A 22,859-nucleotide genomic window follows, 5' to 3' on the forward strand; every position below is an offset into this window, starting at 1 on the left:
TGTGTGTGTGTATGTGAGTGTGTGTGTGAGTGTGCCTGTGTGAGTATGTGTGTGTGTGTGTGTGTGTATGTGAGTGTGTGTGTGAGTGTGCCTGTGTGAGTATGTGTGTGTGTGAGAGAGAGAAAGTGTGTATGTGTCTGTGTCTGCAAGTGTGCCTGTGTGAGTATGTGTGTGTGTGTGTATGTGTCTGTGTGTATGTCAGAGAGTGTGTATGTGTCTGTGTGTGCAAGTGTGCCTGCGCATGTGTCTGTGTGAGTGTGTGTGAGAGAGAGAGAGTGTGTGTATGTGTCTGCAAGCGAGTGTTCCTGTGTATTGTGCCTGTGTGTGTGAGAGAGAGAGAGAGTGCCTGTCCCTGTGTATATGTTGATGTATATGTGTGCGCGTGTGCGTGTGTGTGCGCGTGTGTGTATGTGTGTCTGTGCGTGCGCCTGTGTATGTGTGTGTGCCTGTCCCTGTGTATGCGTCGACGTATATGTGTGTTCGTTCGTGTGTGTGTGTGCGTGCGTGTGTATGCGTGTGAGGCACTTGATAATGTAACACTATTGACGGGACATTCCCCCTCACACACTACACAGGATCCGCGTCTAATGAGAAACGCTGCCGTCAGAAGCAGGAGCCTCCATCCTCAGAGACCGATGCGCCCGCTCAATGAAAAAATATGACATTTCTGACATATTCATAAAACATTTAGGGGGTGCCAGGGGGGATCCATCCACACAGTTTTTAAGCTTTCTTCAGTTCGTAAGTGGAAACATAAATATCAGATTTCTAACACTGATTGAACACATTTGTGCCCCCAGAACTCGACAGAACCAGATTCCTCCAAAGATAAATTAGACGCACAGAGGAATTATGGGTATAATGTGCAAATATACTCAGGGCAATGTGCCTCCCAACACACAATTACAGATTCACTGCTTCAGACCTGAAATGAAAAATACTGAAATATATATTAAACCAAAACATAATAAATGTTATAGTAGCTATAAGTAGATTATTATGTAGTTATAAGTCATAACTAAAACATATCAGAATAGATGTGGGGAAATATACACATCTTTCAGGAAAAAATGTGATCTAAGTGACTTTGATCGTGGTGATTGTTGGTGGCAGACAGGGTGGTTTGAGTATCTCAGGAACTGCTGATCTCCTGGAATTTTCACGAACACTAGTCTCTAGAGTTTGCAAAGAATGGTGCAAAAAACAAAACAAAAAATCCAGTGAACAGCAGTTCTGCAGACAGAAACGTCTTTCTAATGAAAGACGGCAGAGGAGAATGTCCAGACTGGTCAAAGCTGACAGGAAGGTGACAGTAAGGCAAATAACCACACATTACAACAGTAGTATGCAGAAGAGCATCTCTGAACACACAACATAACTCTAAATTGATAGGTTCCAGCAGTAGAAGACTAAAAAATAAGCCTAATAAATACCTAATAAAGTGCTCACTGAGGGTATATTTAGAATAAATAAAAAGATGATCATAAAAATCAGTGCGGATATTAAATAATAAACACTAGCACACGATACCTTCACAGCACTGCAAATGTAAGCATTTGGTCTCCATATTTCAGCACGACCGGTTCACACATCCTGTGGGTTGTGACAGTACAGTATACTGGATCCTGTCTCCGCAGAGAGACCCCATACCCACTCTGTGTATGCCCCCAGCACAGGGGCCAGACTCACCCAGCAAAGCCATCTCCGCACCCTCAGGAAAGGGCCTGGTGGGGTATCAGTTCACCGCACGCCTCCCTACAGGAGAGGGAGAGATGGAGAGGAGAGAGAGAGAAAGAGAGAGAGAGAGAGAGAGAGAGAGGGGGATAGATAAAGGAAATAGGGGAAATAAACTACCACTAATAAATAAAATAAATAATACACCTGAATAATAAATAATGAAGGAGGGAGAGAGGGAGAGGGAGAAAGAGAGCATAGTATATTGTTATATTGTTATGTAGAATTAGCTTTGTTCATATGATGTAAACTGTGTGGCACAGTTAAATCACTTGCCTGTCATACTGTATATGTGTCATGCTTTGAGAGCGTCTGCCAAATGCCACTAATGTACTGTAATGTAATGTAATGTAATATACTGGCTCTTCTACCAATTAAGCAGCAGCACATTGAACTGGGCTGAAACACAACTGAACTGAACATCGGAGAGAGAGGGAGTGGGAGAAGAGATTGAGAGAAAGACAAAGAGCAAGGAACAGGAGAGGAGAGGAGAAAGAAAGAGAGAGTCGGGAGAGGGAGAGAGAGGGGGAGAAAGCTTTGAATTAATGTTTTTCCCGGCTGGAGGCTCTTGAACATGACCAACTTCCCATGTGAAGCAACGCTCGATATTTGGGGGGGGGGGGGGGGGGGGCTAAAACCACCCTTCCCATCATCCCTTGCTCTCTGCTCAGCAGCAGGTACATGAAGCAGTACAGCGGGATTAGCGTAGCTTTGTGGCTAAGCACGCTCTGGCTAAGCAGGATAATGACTACCACTATCTACACTGGGAGATACTTAGGAGATTAAACAGCTGCCCCGCCCCCCCCCCACCAGTTGTAGTCTCTCACAGCCACCCGGGCATGTCCGATGTGAGATCTCCGTAATACAAAGCTGCATTAGTTCTGCGTCGGCGCTAATGACTTCCTGGGTCAAAGGTAATAGCAAAGTGCTGCCATCAGCAACCCACACAGGCTCTGCAGAGATGCAACAAGGCCAATGGGAACTGGGGCATGCAAGCGCACGAGAGAGAGAGAGCGAGAGAGAGAGAGAGAGAGAGAGAGAAAGAGAGAGAGAGCGTCACAGATGTGTGTAAGGATTAGCACTAAGAAGACTAAAACGACTTAGTGTGCAAAATCTCAGGCCTGGAGGGAGAGACGGGGGGGGGGGGGGGTGCACCAAGTTAACATTAGTCAACAGACAAACAAACACATACACACATACACATACACACTCAAGTTTCACCGACTGACTTTGCTCCCTCAGTCGATAATTGAAAATAGGCTATCGTCTGCCAGTGCACAAGTGTGCTAATGCTAGGAGAACTAGCGAGTGCTAATGCTAGGAGAACTAGCGAGTCTTAATGCTAGGTGAGCTAGCGGCTCTTAATGCTAGGGGCACTTGTGACTGCCAGACTGTTTTCGTAGCACTACAACACCACCCTTTTGGGCCTTCCGATCAAGGTAAAGGGGTGTGCCAAGGTTATCACACGTGGCTTGGAACTGTGTGTAAATTAGTGGCCCCTAGGCTCTGTATTGTATGGGAGGATTTTAGCAGGTAGGTCTGGCACAAACAAACAGACCAATGGCCTTTGGCCTTTTGGCTCTCCCAGGCTGCATCAAGCAGCTATGACATCATCTTACCTGATGGAAAGGCTCTATAAATCACAGAGTACTTCGTTAACAAGCAATAGGACAACTGTGATGGTGATTGGTGGATTCTTCCTGGCCACATTCCTGTAATTCCCAACAGAATCCCGGAAGGGTAGCCAGGAGACCATTGACCAATCACTATCTGATTGTTCTGCAAGCTGGTAGCAACATACTCTGATTGGTGGAGCTCCTCTTGGTTCAATGGCTAATGGTCTTATCACAATTATATCACCCCTTTCCAGATTCATAATTTTTTTTCCAGATTTATTATTTAGCTAAATGTGACTCTATTGCGGCTGCCATTTTGTGAAAAGCATTCAGCAAGCCGTCCCAAATGCGAAGAAGCAAAGGTGACCATCTCCAACATCCAGGCCAATACCTAGGCAAACAAATACTTTTAGAACAGTACCGGTGCCTAAACGGTGACTAGATCTATACCTTCTTTAAAATAAAGAGCATACAACCACATTAAAGAACATCCTTTTTATTAGAAAAAAAAACTAGAAGTCAATGTTTTAATGAATTGGTTAAACTACACAAGTATAATTTCTATCGTTTCGGCTTTGGTATTTGGACCGAATGTTGACTAGCTTGATAACGGTACCTGCTGTGTCTAAGGCACTGAAATCCATTTGGGCCAGTGGGTACCAGCTCTATGGGAACTGGCACCATGCTGGTACCAGATTTCGGTACCCAAAAAAAAATATGGGCCTGTTACGTCATCCACTGACTATCCATGGGCTTGTGGAAAGCGGTTTGAAGGCCGGGAAGTCAAGTTTATTGGCGCCGCCATTTTGCGCAGCTTAGAGCCAGAGGAAGCTGATGTGGCTCCTCCACTGTGTGGCGTAATCTGCCACTGATTCGTCCACAAAGTGTGTGCACATGGGGAGGCAAAAATGTTTAAAACACAGACTGCATTTGACTACATTTTCTTGCGATACAAAATGATCGACTTCGTATTCCGACCGCAGTTGTACCACTGACCTGAAAACAGGTCTGAACAAGCTGCACTGGATCCAACCGCAGTGACGCTAGTCAGCACCGCCTCTCAGCACTCTCAGCAACACCAGGAAATTCTGCCGGTTTTGGCCACTTCGGGAAAAACATTGTGTCATCCATGCCTTTTTTTATTTGGCTGACGCTTTTATCCAAAGGGACTTACAGTTGATTAGACTGTAAGCCTGGAGCAATTCAGGGTGAAGGGCACAATCTGATTATGGCTACACCGGGGAATCGAACTTGTGGATCCCAGTCATGCACCTTAACCATTAAGCCACATGCTGCCTTGTTTTGACCTATGACCCCCCCCCATGTGAAGCTCATACCAGTCGGCAAAAGACCATCCAATCACCATGGCGACCAATCACTCCCTGTGTCAGAACAACTGAGGCACAAAATAACACACAACACACAACAGACATCGAGGACTGCGCCAAAATATTAAAGGCATCACAATGAATGTGTACCCGAACCAGCTTCCGGATTTAGCGCGAAGGGAGCTTTCAAAACAGAAATTCATCAGTAAAATGAACAAAGCCACGCAGACACCACACTGCACACGGGAAGAAAAGGGAAGAGAACAGCTCGGGACATAGTCATTCCGCCGAAAGTCTCCTCTCGCCCCCCCCCGCCCCACCAACCCCAGATTTCAGAAATTCAGTCACACCCAGCCGCCAACTACAAAACAAGGAACCAAAGACGGAGGAACAAACGCTCAACCCCTTTGTGCGTCGCCCACAATCTCTTCCCTGCGAGGCGCCTGTAACGGCATCCCTGCGTAACGACGACATCGGAGCCGGGAAACTAACGCGTCGGAGGAGAAGGCAGTCCCACGGCAAAAAGCACACCTGCGGGAAAAAATATATAAAAATGGGATTCCTCTAAGTCTGCTTCTCGCTCCTCCTCCCGTTGGGAGGAGAAAGACAGAATCGCAGAATCGGGACACGAGGAAATAATGATGAACTTCCGTCTGAGGGAGAGAAGCACCCAGCGCCACGGCCCATTTCAAAATGGTGCCAAAATGTGTCTGAAGCCGGCCAGATGGGCGCCCCACCCCCCGACACACACACGCACACGCACGCAAACGCACACGCACTCACACGCACTCACACGCACGCACACGCACTCACACGCACACGCACTCACACGCACGCACACGCACGCACACGCACACGCACTCACACGCACGCACACGCACGCACGCACACGCACTCACACGCACACGCACACGCACTCACACGCACACGCACACACACACGCACAATCACATACGCATGCACACGCATGCACACAAACACGCACACATGCACACACACATGCACACACACCTGCACACGCACACACACACACTCACACACACATACACGCACGCGCACACTCATACGCACGCACACACACACACACATACACACACACACTCACACACACACTCATACGCACGCACACACACACACACACACGCACACACACACACACACACACGCACACGCACACGCACACACACACACACACACACAATCACACACGCATGCACACAAACACGCATGCACACAAACACGCACACATGCACACACGCATGCACACAAACACGCACACATGCACACACGCATGCACACAAACACGCACACATGCACACACACACGCACACACACACGCACACGCACACGCACACACACACGCACAATCACACACGCATGCACACAAACACGCACACATACACACACACACGCACACAAGCGTGCGCACACACACACACGCACGCACACACACTCACACACACACAAATTTGCTTTTTTTTACTATTGGCATTTCTCGTTCTATCATTTCTTCTTCTTCTTCTTCTTCTTCCTCTTTCTCTTTGTTTTCTTCTTCGGAAAAAGACAAAAGACAATCTGGGCGGATCTGGTCAGTAATTGCAGAAAGACTGACGGAGGAAGAGGAGGAGGATGAGGAGTTGGTGGCAGCTGAGAAGATGCCAGGGCAGTGCGGACAGGCAAAAACAAAGAGCCACCAGATCACACTGGAGTGAAAAGGATAAATTCTTCCAGGCTTTTCAAAACAGGTGTGGCTTCAGACGGTGGAAAAAAGACCTAACCATTTCCATCCAAAAAGAGAAATGAACAAATAAACAATTAAAACTGGGAAAAAATAATCTTGCACAGCCAGCCAAGAACACACGGACACAAACCCACAGCACAGGCGAGAAACGCTAGCCAAGTTCTCTCTCTGTGTTTCCGCTGTTTTTTCTCAGTCCTCCCGCCCCCTTCCCATCATCCCCCCCTCTCGCTCTCGCACCAGACTAGGCTGCCAGAATCTCTCCCATTGAGCTCATCCAAAAGTCCAGCCTGTGCCAATCTGGCAGCATTCAGAACCACAAACACCCCTCCTCTCCCAAACCCCCCCCGAATACCCACCGCCCGCCCGCCCAGCAACCACCGCCGTGCCAAAAAATGCAACGTTACAAATAACTTTTTTTCTTTAATGGAGAAAAGCCCATAACGCGCCGGAGAGACTAAAAACACCAGGCAGGGAGGGCGAGCACACGAGGAAAACTTGGCCAGAAATAAAAACTCACGACAATGGAGGAAAGGCTTTCCGTTTCGCATTCTGTTAAAACTCAGAAAGGTGCGAAAACAAACAGCTACCGTCTGAACGCTTTTTGTCGTCTTTTTTCTTCTTATTCCGGAAAAACAAAACAAACCTCCCCCCCGCTAACTGGCGAGAGAGAGGATGGCATTTTTCCCCGCACGGTTTCGCGTAATGGTTTCCTTACACTTTCAGAAGTGTCCCCTAGCAGCAAAAAATAAATAAAATAGGAAACGACCGGCGCCAAACATCCACTACCTCACCGAGTTTCACCGCCCAACCCGCGGCTGTCACGCCCCAATGGCGTCCCCCTTTTGCGCCTATTTTCGGGACGTCGCACAGTCCCGGGACTTGGCCCTCGCCCAACCCCCCCACCCCCCGCTGCCCTGAGACGTTCGCCCCTCTGCCAGGGTCGGGGAGAACCAGGTCCAGGAGAAGCCAGCCTGTGATGAAAGCTCTATCGCTCCCTCCCTCTCTCTCCGCCCCTCCCTCCTTCCCTCTCTCTCTCTTCAGGCGAGAGGCTTTATACGGGCACAGGCTCTGCCTGGTTGCATGGAATTGTGGGAAGGAGGCAGTTTTTCTTGTTTGGGGGCGGAGAATGGGGTTGTAGTGGATATGGGAGATGGGTGCTGGTGAGATGGGTTGGGAAGGGGGCTGTGTGGGGGTGATCTTGGGGAAGTTTGCAGTGGGGTGTGTGTGTGTGTGTGTGTGCGGACGGGTGTTCACAGGGGTGATTTTGGGGAACTTTTCAGTGCACGGGACAGCGTAGCGCTTTACTGCGAGACTCCGGTGGCCTGGGTGCCGGACTCTGTGGGATGGGGGGAGCAGGGTTGGTGAAGCCGTTGGCATTTTGCCGAGAGGAGGGAAGGGTAGGGGCCAAAAAGCCCCAGGATCCGCACTTGTCCCTAAGCGCACTTGTCCCTGGTTTTGATTTGCACTTTATTGAACGTCACTCTGGATAAGAGCATCGGGCAAATGACTGTAATGTAATGTAATGTAATGTAGGGTAGGGTAATATAGTGTAATGGCCGTTTTTCCGTGTCGTTAAACACAGGAAAGGACACAAAGCAAACATTTAAAAAATTAAATGAATAGTTTTGTAGAAAGTCTGGATTGTCTCCTTTTCTCGATGGCACTCTCAGCGTTCCTGAAACGTGGCGTTGTGTCGGGAACTTCTCAGACTCACAGGCACCCAGGGAAAAAGGGTGCAGAGAGAGGGTGAGAGAGGGAGAGGGAAAGAGAGGGAGAGAGAGAGAGAGAGGGAGAGAGAGAAGGAGAGAGAGAAGGAGAGAGGGAGAGAAGGAGAGAGAGGGAGAGGGAGAGGGAGAGGGAGACTGCTGCCGTATGTTTATCCTGTTCTTTCAATCCAAAGTGGTTTCCTAGCAACCCTTTTTGGTTACTATGGAGAGGGCCACCCACCCCTCGCCCCCCCCTCCCCTCCCCTCCCCTCCCCTCCAGCGATCCAGTCGGAGGAGGCGGTGGCGTTCCATCCAAGGGCATTCCGGCTCATTCCGATGCAGAGAGCCGCGCTCTGGGCTGGGCGCCACGCAGTCACCGTGGAAACGTGCCAGCGGGGGGGGGGGGGGGGCCGCATCCTCACACACCTCTGGGTTAGGAGGAGTCTGCCAGTTTGGCGCTATAACCGATGATACCTTAGCAGGAGTGTGAGAGTGTGAGGCAAAACCGAACATGGACAGAGCTACTGTTATACACTGTTATATTAACGACTTATATGAACAAATCACATCGCGGTTTTTGTGGCGGAGATGTGTAGCTCCGCCCATAACCTGGGGGGGGGCGTGAGTTTGGGGGAAGAGGGTTCCCCGGTGTCCTGGCTAAATTCCCAAACTGGCTCTCTCAATCTCCAATCATCCCCTGATTTAATTGGCAAAAAATCTATATATCTCCCGCACTACCTCAGCTGATGTGCGGTGAGCATTCTGGCACAAAATGGCTGCCGTTGCATCACCCAGGTAGGGTGCTACACATGGTGGTGGTTGCGGCAAGTTTCCCCCTCTTCACCGCAAAGCGCTTTGAGAAAAGCACTACATAAATGTAAGGAACCACGTCTCACATTGTGGGAAACGCGTCTCACATAAGGGGCGAGCAGCAAGCAGGAGGGCACGTGCTGAACGCACCTCAGGTCCGGAGCGGGGGGCAGATTTGGGCCACGCGGTGCCACCGTCCAGCCCCGACAGACGGAGAGGGACTCTGCGGCGGACGCAAAACGCTCATGCGCGTAAAACGCAGATGGACCCCGCGACGGAGCAATATTACGACTTTCATCATTTCCCACAATCCAGCGCTGAGAGCCAGTGAGCTGGGGAGGGGGAGGTGTCGTAGTGAACTCTCTAGAGACCCTCTATCGAGGGGGAGTAAGGGACTGATAAGATCATTTTTTGGAAAGAAATTGATGGGAGAGCATTATAGAGAGGGCCATATTCACAGAGAGAATTAGATGTACAGAGAGGGAGAGAGAGAGAGAGAGAGAGAGGGAGAGAGAGAGGGAGAGAGAGAGAGAGGGAGAGAGAGAGAGAGAGAGAGAGAGAGAGAGAGAGACCCTCACCAAGACAGGGTCCCCACCAAAACAAGAAGGGAAAAAAACTAATGCCACCTCTACCCGTCGTACATACACACACTCACACACCGACGGCGATTGGCTGCCATGCAAGGCACCAACCAGCTCGTCAGGGGCATTTGGGGGTTAGGTGTCTTGCTCAGGGACACTTCGACACAGCCCGGGCGGGGGATCGAACCGGCAACCCTCCGACTGCCAGACGACTGCTCTTACTGCCTGAGCCACGTCGCCCCCTACGTCGCCCCCTACGTCACCCCCTATGTCACCCCCTATGTCGCCCCCTGAGCCATGTCGCCCCCTACGCCCACTACGAGGGAAGAAGTCCATACGGTCACCTTTCCCACCCACCAGTTACGGGACCCAAGGCATCAACAACATGCAACGCAGGCTCATGAGCTCTGGGGACTACGGTGGGTAAAATGGCCGACGCAACGGCAACGGCAGTTTGAATGGGAGACCAAACAGAATACAAACGTACTAGCCCGGTCAATCCGTAACACAAGGGTACTCAAATCTGGCCCCCGAATCCAAATCCAGCCCTGGGTATACACCATTACCTGCCAGGAAACGGGTCAGGTGGGTGCTTTTTCACTTACAGGGACAAATTAACGTTTTTAGGGGGTGATTGGTACTCTTTTACTGTACATCGACTTTATTGATATAATCCAGAGTTAAAAACCCACATTGGAGTGCTCTTGGGTGCAAACCAGAGATAAATTCACAACTCAAGCTTTAGTAAAAAAATAAATAAAAGTAGTTTTAAAAGTTCAATCTAGCCCATAAATACGTGCTTTTGTAAAGAAAAGAAAAAAGTACAGGCTTTTTCTACTATATCGTGTGGAAATGAGGAAATGATCTGTATGTATAAGCGGGGTCATTTGAAACGTGCAAGGAAAGAGTGAGCGCTAGGACCGCTAGTTTGCAAACTACTGTAGCAAAATCTGATACACTGGCAACCTTGTTAGTAAATAAATACGTTTCATCCCACGTGTATTGTAACTTCGTTCACATTTGCCACAGACGTGACCGTAGGACATCATTGAGACGTGATTTACCTGCAGCCACCTTCCCTGCCTTTCAGTGTCCGGTCTTTGGTGGGCAATTCAATCTTGCCTCCCATGACACTGCTGACCAGAGACACGGAGATCGTGAGACAGACAAACCGCTGTCACAACACGAACGTGCGCGAATGAAAACAGTCATAGCTGGCGCCGAGTCTCCATTGTGGATCCTCTCACGACGACGGCGCAGAACACTGGGAGGAGTATATTTGAGAGCGAATCGCCTGTCGCATGAATATTCATCGGCCGCAGAGAGACGTTGACGGCTGAATATTAACCGGCCAGGGGTTAATATGACTTCGGCGTAAAAGCCTTGACTACGCTGTGTGCGTTAAAGTAATTAAATTAAAATGAATATCCACATTAGGAATGCCATTCAGCATGCAAATTTGTTTCGTTTTGTTTATACCCCCACTAGCCTCGCTCATCCTTTCCGTCTGGCTCGGCGCTGCAAACCGGGGAAAGGTCGCTTCAGTGCGCCGCCAGGCAGATATGTCAGTGACGGGATGCTAGTTGGCTACGAAATAATAAAACAAAATGCCCTTACCGCCCACACCTCTTATGGTTGGGTCTTTGATTTTTTGCTAATGTTCACTTTTATTTTTCCAAGACAGAAATAAATAGCCTACTTTAAAGAATCAATGTGTCCGATATTGTTTAGCTTTTTTACATTACATTACATTACATTATATTACAGGCATTTAGCAGACGCTCTTGTCCACAACGACGTACAATGAAGTGCAACTCAGAACCAGTAGCAAGCGCGACGAGGACCCCAGAGGACAGGTCCTTTTAAAGGTACAATAGGTAAGATTTTTGTGTTAAAACATTGTTACAAGACCATTGTAAATCCCTTCCGATCATTGAAAAGGGCTCACTAACATGTTGACTCGCCCTCTGCCTGTATTTATAGTCCTTAAATTCGGGGTTTTTTTTAATATAAAGTTGACAGCCCAACACTCTGTACCAAAACATTGTATAAATGTACAGTAATACAAGCTCATTGGTTGAAAATGGGTTCTAATTGCCACAGCCAATTTCGTTTCAATGTCTGTGCGTTTACAGAGAAGGGGGAGGGATAAACAGTGTCGTGGTTTGAAGTTGTTTGTTACTGCTATTCTTCTCTTGACCGTTAGAAGTCCGAAATGACCTATTGTACCTTTAAACGCTCCCTCCCCCAAAGTCATGAATAAATAATGTTCTCTGGTGCAATGCCATCCCAAATCCTAGCAAAGCACCAAAAATGAATGCAATGGTGCTTTTCTTGTTTTTTTGTTTTGTTTTGTTTTTTAAATAGATTTTTGCTTACCATCATATGCATTTTCAGACTGAACCCCGGGCTGATACCTTCTGTCCAATGTCGTCTGGGCCTTTTTCACACACCTGTGCCATAAGCCCAGGCAGTCGGAGGGCTCAATCCCCCGTCCTGGGTGTTAGGAAGTGTCCCTGAGCAAGACACCTAACCCCCCATTACGCCCGGCAAGCTGGTGGGTGCCTTGCATGGCAGCCAATCACTGTTGGTGTGTGAGGTGTGTGTGTGTGTGAGTGTGTGTGTGCGTGCGTGCGTGCGTGCATGCATGCATGAGTGTGTGTGTGTGTGTGTGTGTGTGTGTGAGTGTGAGAGTGTGTGTGCGTGTGTGTGTGTGTGTGAGTATGTGTGTGCATGTGAGTGTGAGTGTGTGTATGTGTGTGTGTGTGAATGGGTGAATGAGAGGCATCGATTGTAAAGTGCTTTGGATAGAAGTGCTGTATAAATGCAGCCAATTTCCCATCAAAATATTTCACACTGAGGCCCCTCAAACCTAGGTCCACCCCATCCCACATTTCGCATTTGCAAACTTGCAGCACACTTTTTTGAGGGCCCATCTGCACGATTACTGAGTCAGCTGGATAACTGTGCTGAGTAAAACCTGGAACACTCCCAAATCTGGAACATGGACTGAAGTGCTTTACTCAGCACAGTTATCCAGCTAACTCAGTAATCCTGCTTTGTGCAGCTATCCAGCTAACTCAGTAATCCTGCTTTGTGCAGCTATCCAGCTAACTCAGTAATCCTGCTTTGTGAGACACCGTCCAGTTCCCTAACCATTGTACTATATTACAGGTTTCTTCTCTCTTTTTTTTGGTAAGAGGGGTGAAAGGCGTTCCCGTTGCTTTTTGGGAAAGGGGACAGGATCACTGTCAGACTGCTGATCACTGAGGGGTTCCCATGGGAACAGTGTCTCTTTCTGAAAGTTGCCTCCTCTCCTTTTTGAGAAGCCGTTTCCATTTTTATTTTATTTACAATCCTGTCTTTTTGCCTTCGACTTTTCGACCTAAATGTTTTTTTTCCGGAGAATTCAGACAAACGAGCCTAATTCCGGTAAACCTAGCACAGCACTACAGCTGACTTAATGCAACAGGGATCACGTGTACCCTATTAGACTTCAATTTAACACTGAATGTTTAACAGGGAGGTCAGTCAAGGGTCTGTCACCCGCCTCACATCCAATTCATCCAAGCATCATATTTGCGAACTAAAAAACTTGAATGAATCCCCAACAGTTTTATGTGAGTTAAAAATACACAGAATGGAAAGAGGAAAACCTGCGTCAACACTCAAGAGTTGATTCAACAGCGAGAACTTGACTCCCCTAATTGGGGACGGCGCGCGTCTCGCCCGCCCTAAACGGCCGTCTCAACACGGCGGTGGAGAGAGAGAGGTCTCTCCGGTTGTCATGGCGGTGATGACAGGTCAGCGGGTCACACCGATGACCTCACAGGGTAGGGAGGCAGCCCAAAGAAGCGGTGTCATCGTGGTGAAGCAGGGTGCTGACGCACAGAGATGTCACCTTAAATGAGATGCGTTCACGTCAGGTAAAAAAAAAAAAATCCTTAGACAAGTTGTCAGTTTGTTCGGAAGAAATAAAATAATTTTCCATGGGGACAATATAGAGTACAGCACACGCTAAGTTCACAGTATTTTGTTGTTATGTTTGACACAGTGCGAGTGTGAGAGTCTGTGATTGTGTGTGTCTGAGAGAGAGAGAGAGAGAGAGAGAGAGAGTCTGTGATTGTGTGTGTGTGTGTCTGTGAGAGAGAGTGTGTGAGAGAGAGAGAGAGAGAGTCTCTGTGATTGTGTGTGTGTCTGTGAGAGTGAGTGTGTGTGTGTGTGTGAGAGAGAGAGAGAGAGAGAGAGAGAGAGAGAGTCTCTAATTGTGTGTGTGTCTGTGAGAGAGAGGTGCACACTGACACTGCTATGCACAGGCTGATGTGATTTCCAGTGTATGAAATGATGAAGAATAAAGGTCTGATAAGGTAAAGACCAGTGTATGAAATGATGAAGAATAAAGGTCTATCCTCCATCTTATCTCTCTTTCTACCACTCTCTCAATCTCTCGCTCCGTCTACACCTCTAGCTCACTCCCTGTTTTCCTATCATTCTCTCTCCCCATTACAAACTCATTCCTCTCTCTCTCTCTCTCCCTTTCCCTCCCCTCTCTCTCTCTCTCCCTCCCCCCTCTCTCCCCCTCTCTTCCTCTCTCTCTCTCTGTGGATAGGAAGCTCAATCACCCGCAGTGATGCTGAGGGCAGGTCCATGGACTTTGCAATGCAAATGTGCGGTAATTACCAAGGCCACGAGAGTGTAAGTAGGCAAAAATAGAGCAGCGATCGTCTCCCGGAGCAGCGCAGCTCACAACCCTTATTATGCCGGGTGATACAGACGGTTATAAACGCTCTCAGAAAAAAAAGAAAGAGGGGGTACTGTTCACCCAAGAAGATTAACGGGAGCCATGTTTTTCCTTCATACGTTTATGTGCTAATTTATTTGTCTGTAACCCCCCCTCGTTTTTATCATTCGATTTGTTTTTATCGCGAATACCATCGGAATTCACGGGAAACTGCTGTTGCTAGGCTGGCTGCTTAAGCTGTAATGCCCGAAGAAGAACTGGGTCGCGATGCGAACGAGCGCCGCTGCGGCAGTTAACACGTCCGCGAGGCAGTCTGGCCTGAGGGTCGGTAACGGCTCGATTTGAACATCCGCGTTTCCTCCATAATTGAACATATAAATTTAAACTGTGGTGAAACACTTGCTCGGCCGCTTGTCAGTTTAATTGCCTTTTCCCCTTCGCTGGGGCCTGAATTTTTTTTTTTTCAAGAAAACCCATTTTCATTTTTTTTCTTTTCTTTTTTTTTTCCAGGGGTGATTAGCGGCTTTAGAAGGCGTTATTATGATGCAAATTGCTGATGGCGGACTAATAATTTTGCAGCAGACAGGCTGTGTTTTACATTGTCCTCAGTTAGGGCTTTATATAGCAACTCAATAATGTATAGGCTAATTCAAGATTATGGAATTGATCCAATAAGCATAAGTCCTTATCTTTTACTTTTTAAAAATTGTTTTTCCACAATTCCATTGCAAAGAAACGCTAAACTTTTGAGCATTAGATTAGAATTTTGACCAAGCCGTGGAAGAGTATTCTCTTATTTTCTATTTCTATGCTGGTTTCCCGTGTTAGTTTACTCTGTTGACTTACCATCTGTGTACCCTGTGAGTAGAGTTTCTGTATGATGGAATTGTGCTCTTGGGTACAAAACTTACCAGAATAGATAAAGTTGACGTATTTTCTCCTATTATGTGTGAAGAATGTCTCTAAAAGGTTCAGATTTAATGGTGTCACTGATGGATGGACTAATGATATCCCGGCATGCAAGCCGTTTCACACATTAACATTTAGATGTAGGTGTTTAGCTGGCCGTATTATTCCTAATGTGATATAAAGCATAAAATAATATTTTCAAATAATTCAATTCTATTTTATTTGTATATCACTTTTTACAGAAGACTGTCGCAAAGATGCTTCACAGCAACAACAGAAGAGAAAACCAGGCCTGAGTCCCCAAATAGCAAAAAAATTTAAATAACAAAAATAAAAATACACAGACATTGATGAGAAAAAACTCCCCAATGGGAAGAAATCTCAGGAGGAACCCGGTGATATAGGGGCAGCCCATCCTCCGCTGGCCAGCGAGGTGCAAAGTAGGGGTAGAATGGATATAATGGTTGTGAGTCGTAAGCCAGAAATACCAGGTCAACAGTGTGTAAACTTACAGTAACAGTCAGCAAATACCTCACACAGTGCCATGGTTAGTGAAGGAGAGAGAGGCTGAGCAGACGCAGACAGGCCCCCATCCAGTCCTTCAGAGACAGCGTCACAGAACAGAGTACATTTCAAAATACAACAATACACTCAGTGAGCACTTTATTAGGTATTTATAAGACTTATTTTTTGGACTTCTCCTGCTGCAGCCTATCCACTTAAGAGTTATGATGCGTTGTGTGTTCAGAGATGCTCCTTTGCATACCACCGATGCTTTAATGTGCGGCTATTTGCATTACTGTCACCTTCCTGTCAGCTTTGACCAGTCTGGCCATTCTCCTCTGACGTCTCTCATTAACATCTGTCTGCAGAACAGCTGCTCACTGGATTTTTTAGTTTTTTTGCACCATACTTTGCAAATTCTAGAGACTAGTGTGCGTGAAAACCCCAGGAGATCAGCAGTTTCTGAGATACTCAAACCACCCTGTCTGCCACCAACAATCATTCCACGGTCAAAGTCACTTTGATCACATTTTTTCCCCATTCTGATGGTTGATGTGAACAATAACTGAAGCTCCTCACCCGTATCTACATGATTGTATGAATTGCACTGCTGCCACACGATTGGCTGATTAGATAATTGCATGAATAAGCAGGTTTAATAAAGTAACATTTTATTACACCTACTCGGTGAATGTATATTGGCAAGTATACAAATTATTGTGACAGTATATTCCACCGCTATACAGACCTGGGTAAAATACAAAATTGTTTTGGATCCAAATACTTTTCTACGCAGGGCGGCACGGATGGTGCAGTGGGTAGCACTGCTGCCTCACAGCAAGGAGGGCCTGGGTTTGAATCCCCGTCGGCCGGGGCCTCTCTGTGCGGAGTTTGCATGTTCTCCCCGTGTCTGCGTGGGTTTCCTCCGGGTACTCCGGTTTCCTCCCACAGTCCAAAGACATGCATGTTAGGCTGATTGGAGAGTCTAAATTGCCCGTAGGTATGAGTGTGTGAGTGAATGGTGTGTGTGCCCTGTGATGGACTGGCGACCTGTCCAGGGTGTATTCCTGCCTTTCGCCCAATGTATGCTGGGATAGGCTCCAGCCCCCCTGCGACCCTGTTCAGGATAAGCGGGTTCAGATAATGGATGGATGGAGTCCAAAGACATGCAGGTTAGGCAGATTGGAGAGTCTAAATTGCCCGTAGGTATGAGTGTGTGTGCCTTGTGATGGACTGGTGACCTGTCCAGGGAGTATTCCTGCCTTTCGCCCAATGTATGCTGGGATAGGCTCCAGCGACCCTGTTCAGGATAAGCGGGTTCAGATAATGGATGGATGGATGGATGGATGGATACTTTTCTATGCTTTGCTGAGCTGGTCTGTTGTATTGGAATCCATGAAACCCTCTCAAAAAAGTGCAAACCGTGCCTTCTGGTCCCCATGGTCGGCTCAATTGCACCAGGCAAGATCAACCTAGCACAGAAATGTATTTGAATCCAAAGCGATTATGTTTTGCATTCAGACGTGAGGGCAACAGCGATGTGCGTACCGCGTTTGAGAACACGCGCCTCTCTGCTCTCCGCACCGGCAGCGGTTATCTCTGCAGGGTCGCTGCAGCCTTGGCGTAATTACGGCTGTGTGGCTCGCTACGGGTCTGCCGAGAACCGTAATTAAAATTATAATTCACAGCGGCTTGGGGCCTTCAAAGTGAGGCTCCTCCCATCGCGGACAGGTAGCCTACCGGAAACACACCTGCCGACCAGAGGCCCAATCACTGCTTCAGAAGGATAACAGCCAATCAGGCTGTTATAATCGGATAGACAGAATAAAACAAAAGTAAAATGTGAGTTAAAAATGTTTGGCCTTGTATTTGGCCACTTGGGACATTACCTGAACCATTCAGTGCGCACTATATATTTAACATTTTTGGACATTGGTTTTCTCTTTCTCTCTAACACACACTTGCACACACACACACACACACACACACCAGACACACACAACACACAGACACAGACACACACACACACAGACACACACACACACACACACAGACACACTTACACATACACACACACACACACACACACACAGACACACACACACCACACACACACCACACACAGACACACACACACACACACACACAGACACACAGACACACACACACCACACACACACCACACACAGACACACACACACACACACACAGACACACTTACACACACACACACACACACACACACCAGACACACACCACACACATACACACACACACACACACCAGACACACACCACACACACACACACACACACACCAGACACACACACACAGACACACACACACACCACACACACACACACACACACACACACACCAGACACAGACACACACACACACACACACACACACACACACACACCAGACACACACCACACACAGACACACACACACACAGACACACACACACACCACACACAGACACACACACACACACACACACACCAGACACACACCACACACAGACACACACACACACAGACACACACACACACAAACACACACACACACCAGACACAGACACACACACACACACACCAGACACACACCACACACAGACACACACCACACACAGACACACACACACACAGACACACACACACACACCAGACACACACCACACACAGACACACACACAGACACACACACACACAGACACACACACCAGACACACACCACACACAGACACACACACACACAGACACACACACACACACACACACACAGACACACACCACACACACACACACACCAGACACACACACACACACACACACACACCAGACACACACCACACACAGACACACACCACACACAGACACACACACACACAGACACACACACACACACCAGACACACACCACACACAGACACACACACAGACACACACACACACAGACACACACACCAGACACACACCACACACAGACACACACACACACAGACACACACACACACACACACACACAGACACACACCACACACACACACACACCAGACACACACACACACACACACACACACCAGACACACACCACACACACACACACACACACACCAGACACACACCACACACACACACACAGACACACACCACACACACACACACACCAGACACACACACACACACACAGCAGAGTCACTGGCTTCTGCACCTGTCCTGGACCATGGAACAAAGGCAGTGATTAGAGGTTCATCTCACACAATGACCTTTGACCCCTGCAAAAAGAGCAAGACAAGAAAATGAACATCACCGCAGGAGAGAAAATGAACAGCACTACAGGACAGAGAGAGAGAGAGAGCGAGAGAGAGGGAGAGTGAGAGAGAGATGGAGAGAGTGAGAGCGAAATAGATGGAGAGAGAGGGAGAGAGAGACAGAGAGAGTGAGAAACAGAGAGGGAGAGCGAGAGAGAGATGGAGAGAGTGAGAGAGAGAAATAGATGGAGAGAGAGGGAGAGAGACACAGAGAGAGAGCGCATACACAGTGAAAGTTGCCATTATTGAGAGTTGTTAATTATAGCGACTCCTTGCATTTATATAGCACTTTTCTTATACTCAGAACGCTTTACAGTGATTGAGGGGAAACCTGTCTTCACCACCACCAACCACCTAGGCAGCCATTTTGTGCCAGAATGCTCACCATACATCAAGTTGAGGCTTTTTAGCCAATTAAAAGAAGGGGGACGATTAGGTGGCAGGTTGAAAGAGCCAGGTTGGGAATTTAGCCAGGAAACCGGAGAACTCCCTACTCTTTGCGAAGAGTGTCATGGGATCTTTAATGACCACAGTGAGTCAGGACCCCAGTTTAACATCTCATCAGTTTCACTGCACTGGAGCATCAGGGTTTATTTGACCAGAGGGAAGATCGCCCCCTACTGGCCCACCAACACCACTACCAGCAACTTAGTCTTCCGTGGGAGTAATAAGCAAGCCCACGCCCGCTTAGCTTCAGCCGATCAGCAGGAGCGGGACACATGGTGGAAAGGCTTTCGAAAGCAAAGTCGAGTTTTGAGTCAGGCGAGAGGTGTGTTCAGAAACCTGTCCCCTCCACCTCAGTGAAACAGCAGGAAATGTGCGAGCAGGAGAGCAAGTCCTACAGAACGCGACGACGTCATCGCCATCTCCAATCACAAGGCAAGTCCTCCCATCTGTCTGAAGAGGTTCAAACTCTTATTCGTGCACCTACTCATTACTCGAAAAAAACACCCCAAACATGCAATTGGCTCCGGTTACTAACCAGCGTCTGTACACCTGATCAGGGTGTATTCTTGCCTCTCACCCACTGCATGCTGGGATAGCGCATGGACAGCACTCCATGGCCCTGACCAGTTATAAACGGTTTATAAAATGGAGGGATGGATAATTTCACACAACCATTTCAGGGGGACTCCCTTTTACATTAAATTAGTGCCATTTGGCAGATGCTCTTATCCAGAGCGACATACAGATGATTAGACTAAGCAGGAGACAATCCTCCCCTGGAGCAATGCAGGGTTAAGGGCCTTGCTCAAGAGCCCAACGGCTGTGCGGATCTTATTGTGGTACAACCGAACCACTGACGTTGCGGGTCCCAGTCATTTACCTTAACCACTATGCTACAGGCCACCCTCTGCTGAAGGGCTCAAAGGCAGTGACTCGGGGAGTCAAACCCACACCCACACCCACACACCTAGGAGTCAAACCCACACCCACACACCTAGGAGTCAAACCCACACCCACACACCTAGGAGTCAAACCTACACCCACACACCTAGGAGTCAAACCGACACCCACACGTCTAGGAGTCAAACCCACACCCACACATCTAGGAGTCAAACCCACACCCACACACCTAGGAGTCAAACCCACACCCACACCCACACACCTAGGAGTCAAACCCACACCCACACCCACACACCTAGGAGTCAAACCCACACCCACACACCTAGGAGTCAAACCCACACCCACACGTCTAGGAGTCAAACCCACGTTCATAGCCACAATAGCACTCCGCTTGCTTTTACACTAAACTGATCTGTTTCATCAGTTTTCTTTTCGTTTGGCTTTTTGTAATAATCCAGCCAAACGTAAGGTTGGACGTGAATAAATGTTCCTTATGATGCACTCCCTAATTCCTAAGCCTTCGCTTGATTTGGGACCGTACACACGTACAGTGTTTAACAAAAGTGGTACTGTCTGGTGCATTAGCAGCTGATTTTCATCCACATTCCCTAAGCATGATACAGACACAACACAAACAGTAGTAAACACTGCACAATGCCTGAACAGCGTTGAATCTGCCTCGCCCTGCGCTGTAGGAAGGATAATATTTCAAGAGCTTCATAGTCACAATAATGCATCGCTTCCATTTACTAAACATTTTGCTATGATAATGGGCCCCCCCCACCCATTCAGTGCAAACCCCCCCTCTCCTTCCTCCTCATCCAAACCCCCCCCCCCCCCCGGTTAATCTCCCTCCCCCCGCCTCAGCTCACCTGTCCCTTAGGCGGCCATCATTCTGCCCGCGCTCAGATCCGCCCCGGCTAAATCCGACTTGCCCTACATACGCGCCGGAGATTACCCACCGCTTTTAATCCGGCACGTTCCCCGGGGTCACGCATCGCTACCTCTCCCACAATCCCCCTCTCCCTCCACCCCCCTCGCGCCCCGGTCAACACCACCCTGACCGCAACCATCATTATCCCCCCCCCCCTCCCCCACCCCGCTTTTAACAACCTGCCCCTACTGGTGTGTGCTCAGCATTCTGGCACAAAATGGCTGCCGCTGCTACACACTGGTGGTGGTTGACGCCAGTTTCTCACTTAACACTGTATGACAAATGCACTAAACAAATGCAAGGTATTATTATTGGAATTATCCATTATTAACCAGTGAAAGACCATGTATGTTCCCTCTTTCTCTTTGTCTTTTTCGCCCTGTCTGTATCCTTTGCCCTCTCTCTCTCTTTTCTCTCTCTTTCGCCCTCTCTCTCTCACCTTCTCTCTCTCCCCATATCCGACATCCATTACATCCTTCCTTTGCCTAAAACCAGTCCTGGCGATGATGCTGAGATTTTGGCTAATCCACCCCCTCACCCAACCCCCCACATTAAAAACAGAAAGATTTAACAGTGGATAGATGTCATTTACAGGCTATTTCAGCGTGTACCTCGACCCCCGCCCCCTCCCTGACCCCCCCTGGCCTCTGTGCACTAAGTCTGATTGCCTGTAGGCCACCTGCCAAGAGAGAGGACCGAGGGCAAGCGTGACTCATAACACAGAAAACCCAGAAGAAGAAAGCAGCGACACAAACAAACACTGTCCTTTTTCCACCCCCTATTCCTTTCTCCACTGCCAGCCAGCCTCCATTTTGTCTCCAACACTGTGACCTGGAAATAAATTCAGCCTCGAGAGCAGAAGTGAGACGTCCTTTCCGAGCGTTCCGGACACAGAGCTTTCCTAAGACCAGAAATGATCAAATAATACAGTAAATACGAAAACAAAACACCCTGAAGCATATCATTGCGCATAGGCTGTTGAAGAAATGGACTGGGGGTTTGTTTTTTTTTTTGCTTTGGTTTTTTTGTAATAATCCAGCCAAACATAAGATTAGGAATGAGTAAACATTCTTTACGATGCACGTATTGTATTCATCGAGCCAACGAATTCCAAAGCCTTCATTTTATTTTATCCCATTTATTTGTGAGTGAACGTTCACACATACAGTACACATTAAATGCATTATGTTAAATGTTCTGTTAAATGTTATGTGCAATTCAGACTTAGCAAACGCTGCACAATTACTGAAAATCGTTGAATCTGCCAAGCCGTGTGTGTGTAGGATGTATCCTGTTTTAGCCATATGTGCTGTACGGTTAACGAGACTCTTTTAAAACCGGCTCTGTTCTGAGTCTGCCGGCGCTCCACGCACGCCGGTTCATGCATGCACTGCGCAGCGTGTGAACGAACCTCACTCTTCAGTCCATTTCATTTGGCAGACGCTCTTAGCCGAAGCGACCTGCAGAAGTGCATTTAACAAGGCAACCGTGCACCACCGCCTACTGCTATGATAGTCCAGGGTACTCCTGTCAGGCCAGGATGAGGAATGCGGTGATAAGTGTGTGCGTGTGTGTGTATGTATGTGTATGTGT

This window comes from Conger conger, chromosome 1 (genome assembly GCF_963514075.1).
Source record: "Conger conger chromosome 1, fConCon1.1, whole genome shotgun sequence".
NCBI classification, from domain to species: Eukaryota; Metazoa; Chordata; class Actinopteri; order Anguilliformes; family Congridae; genus Conger; species Conger conger.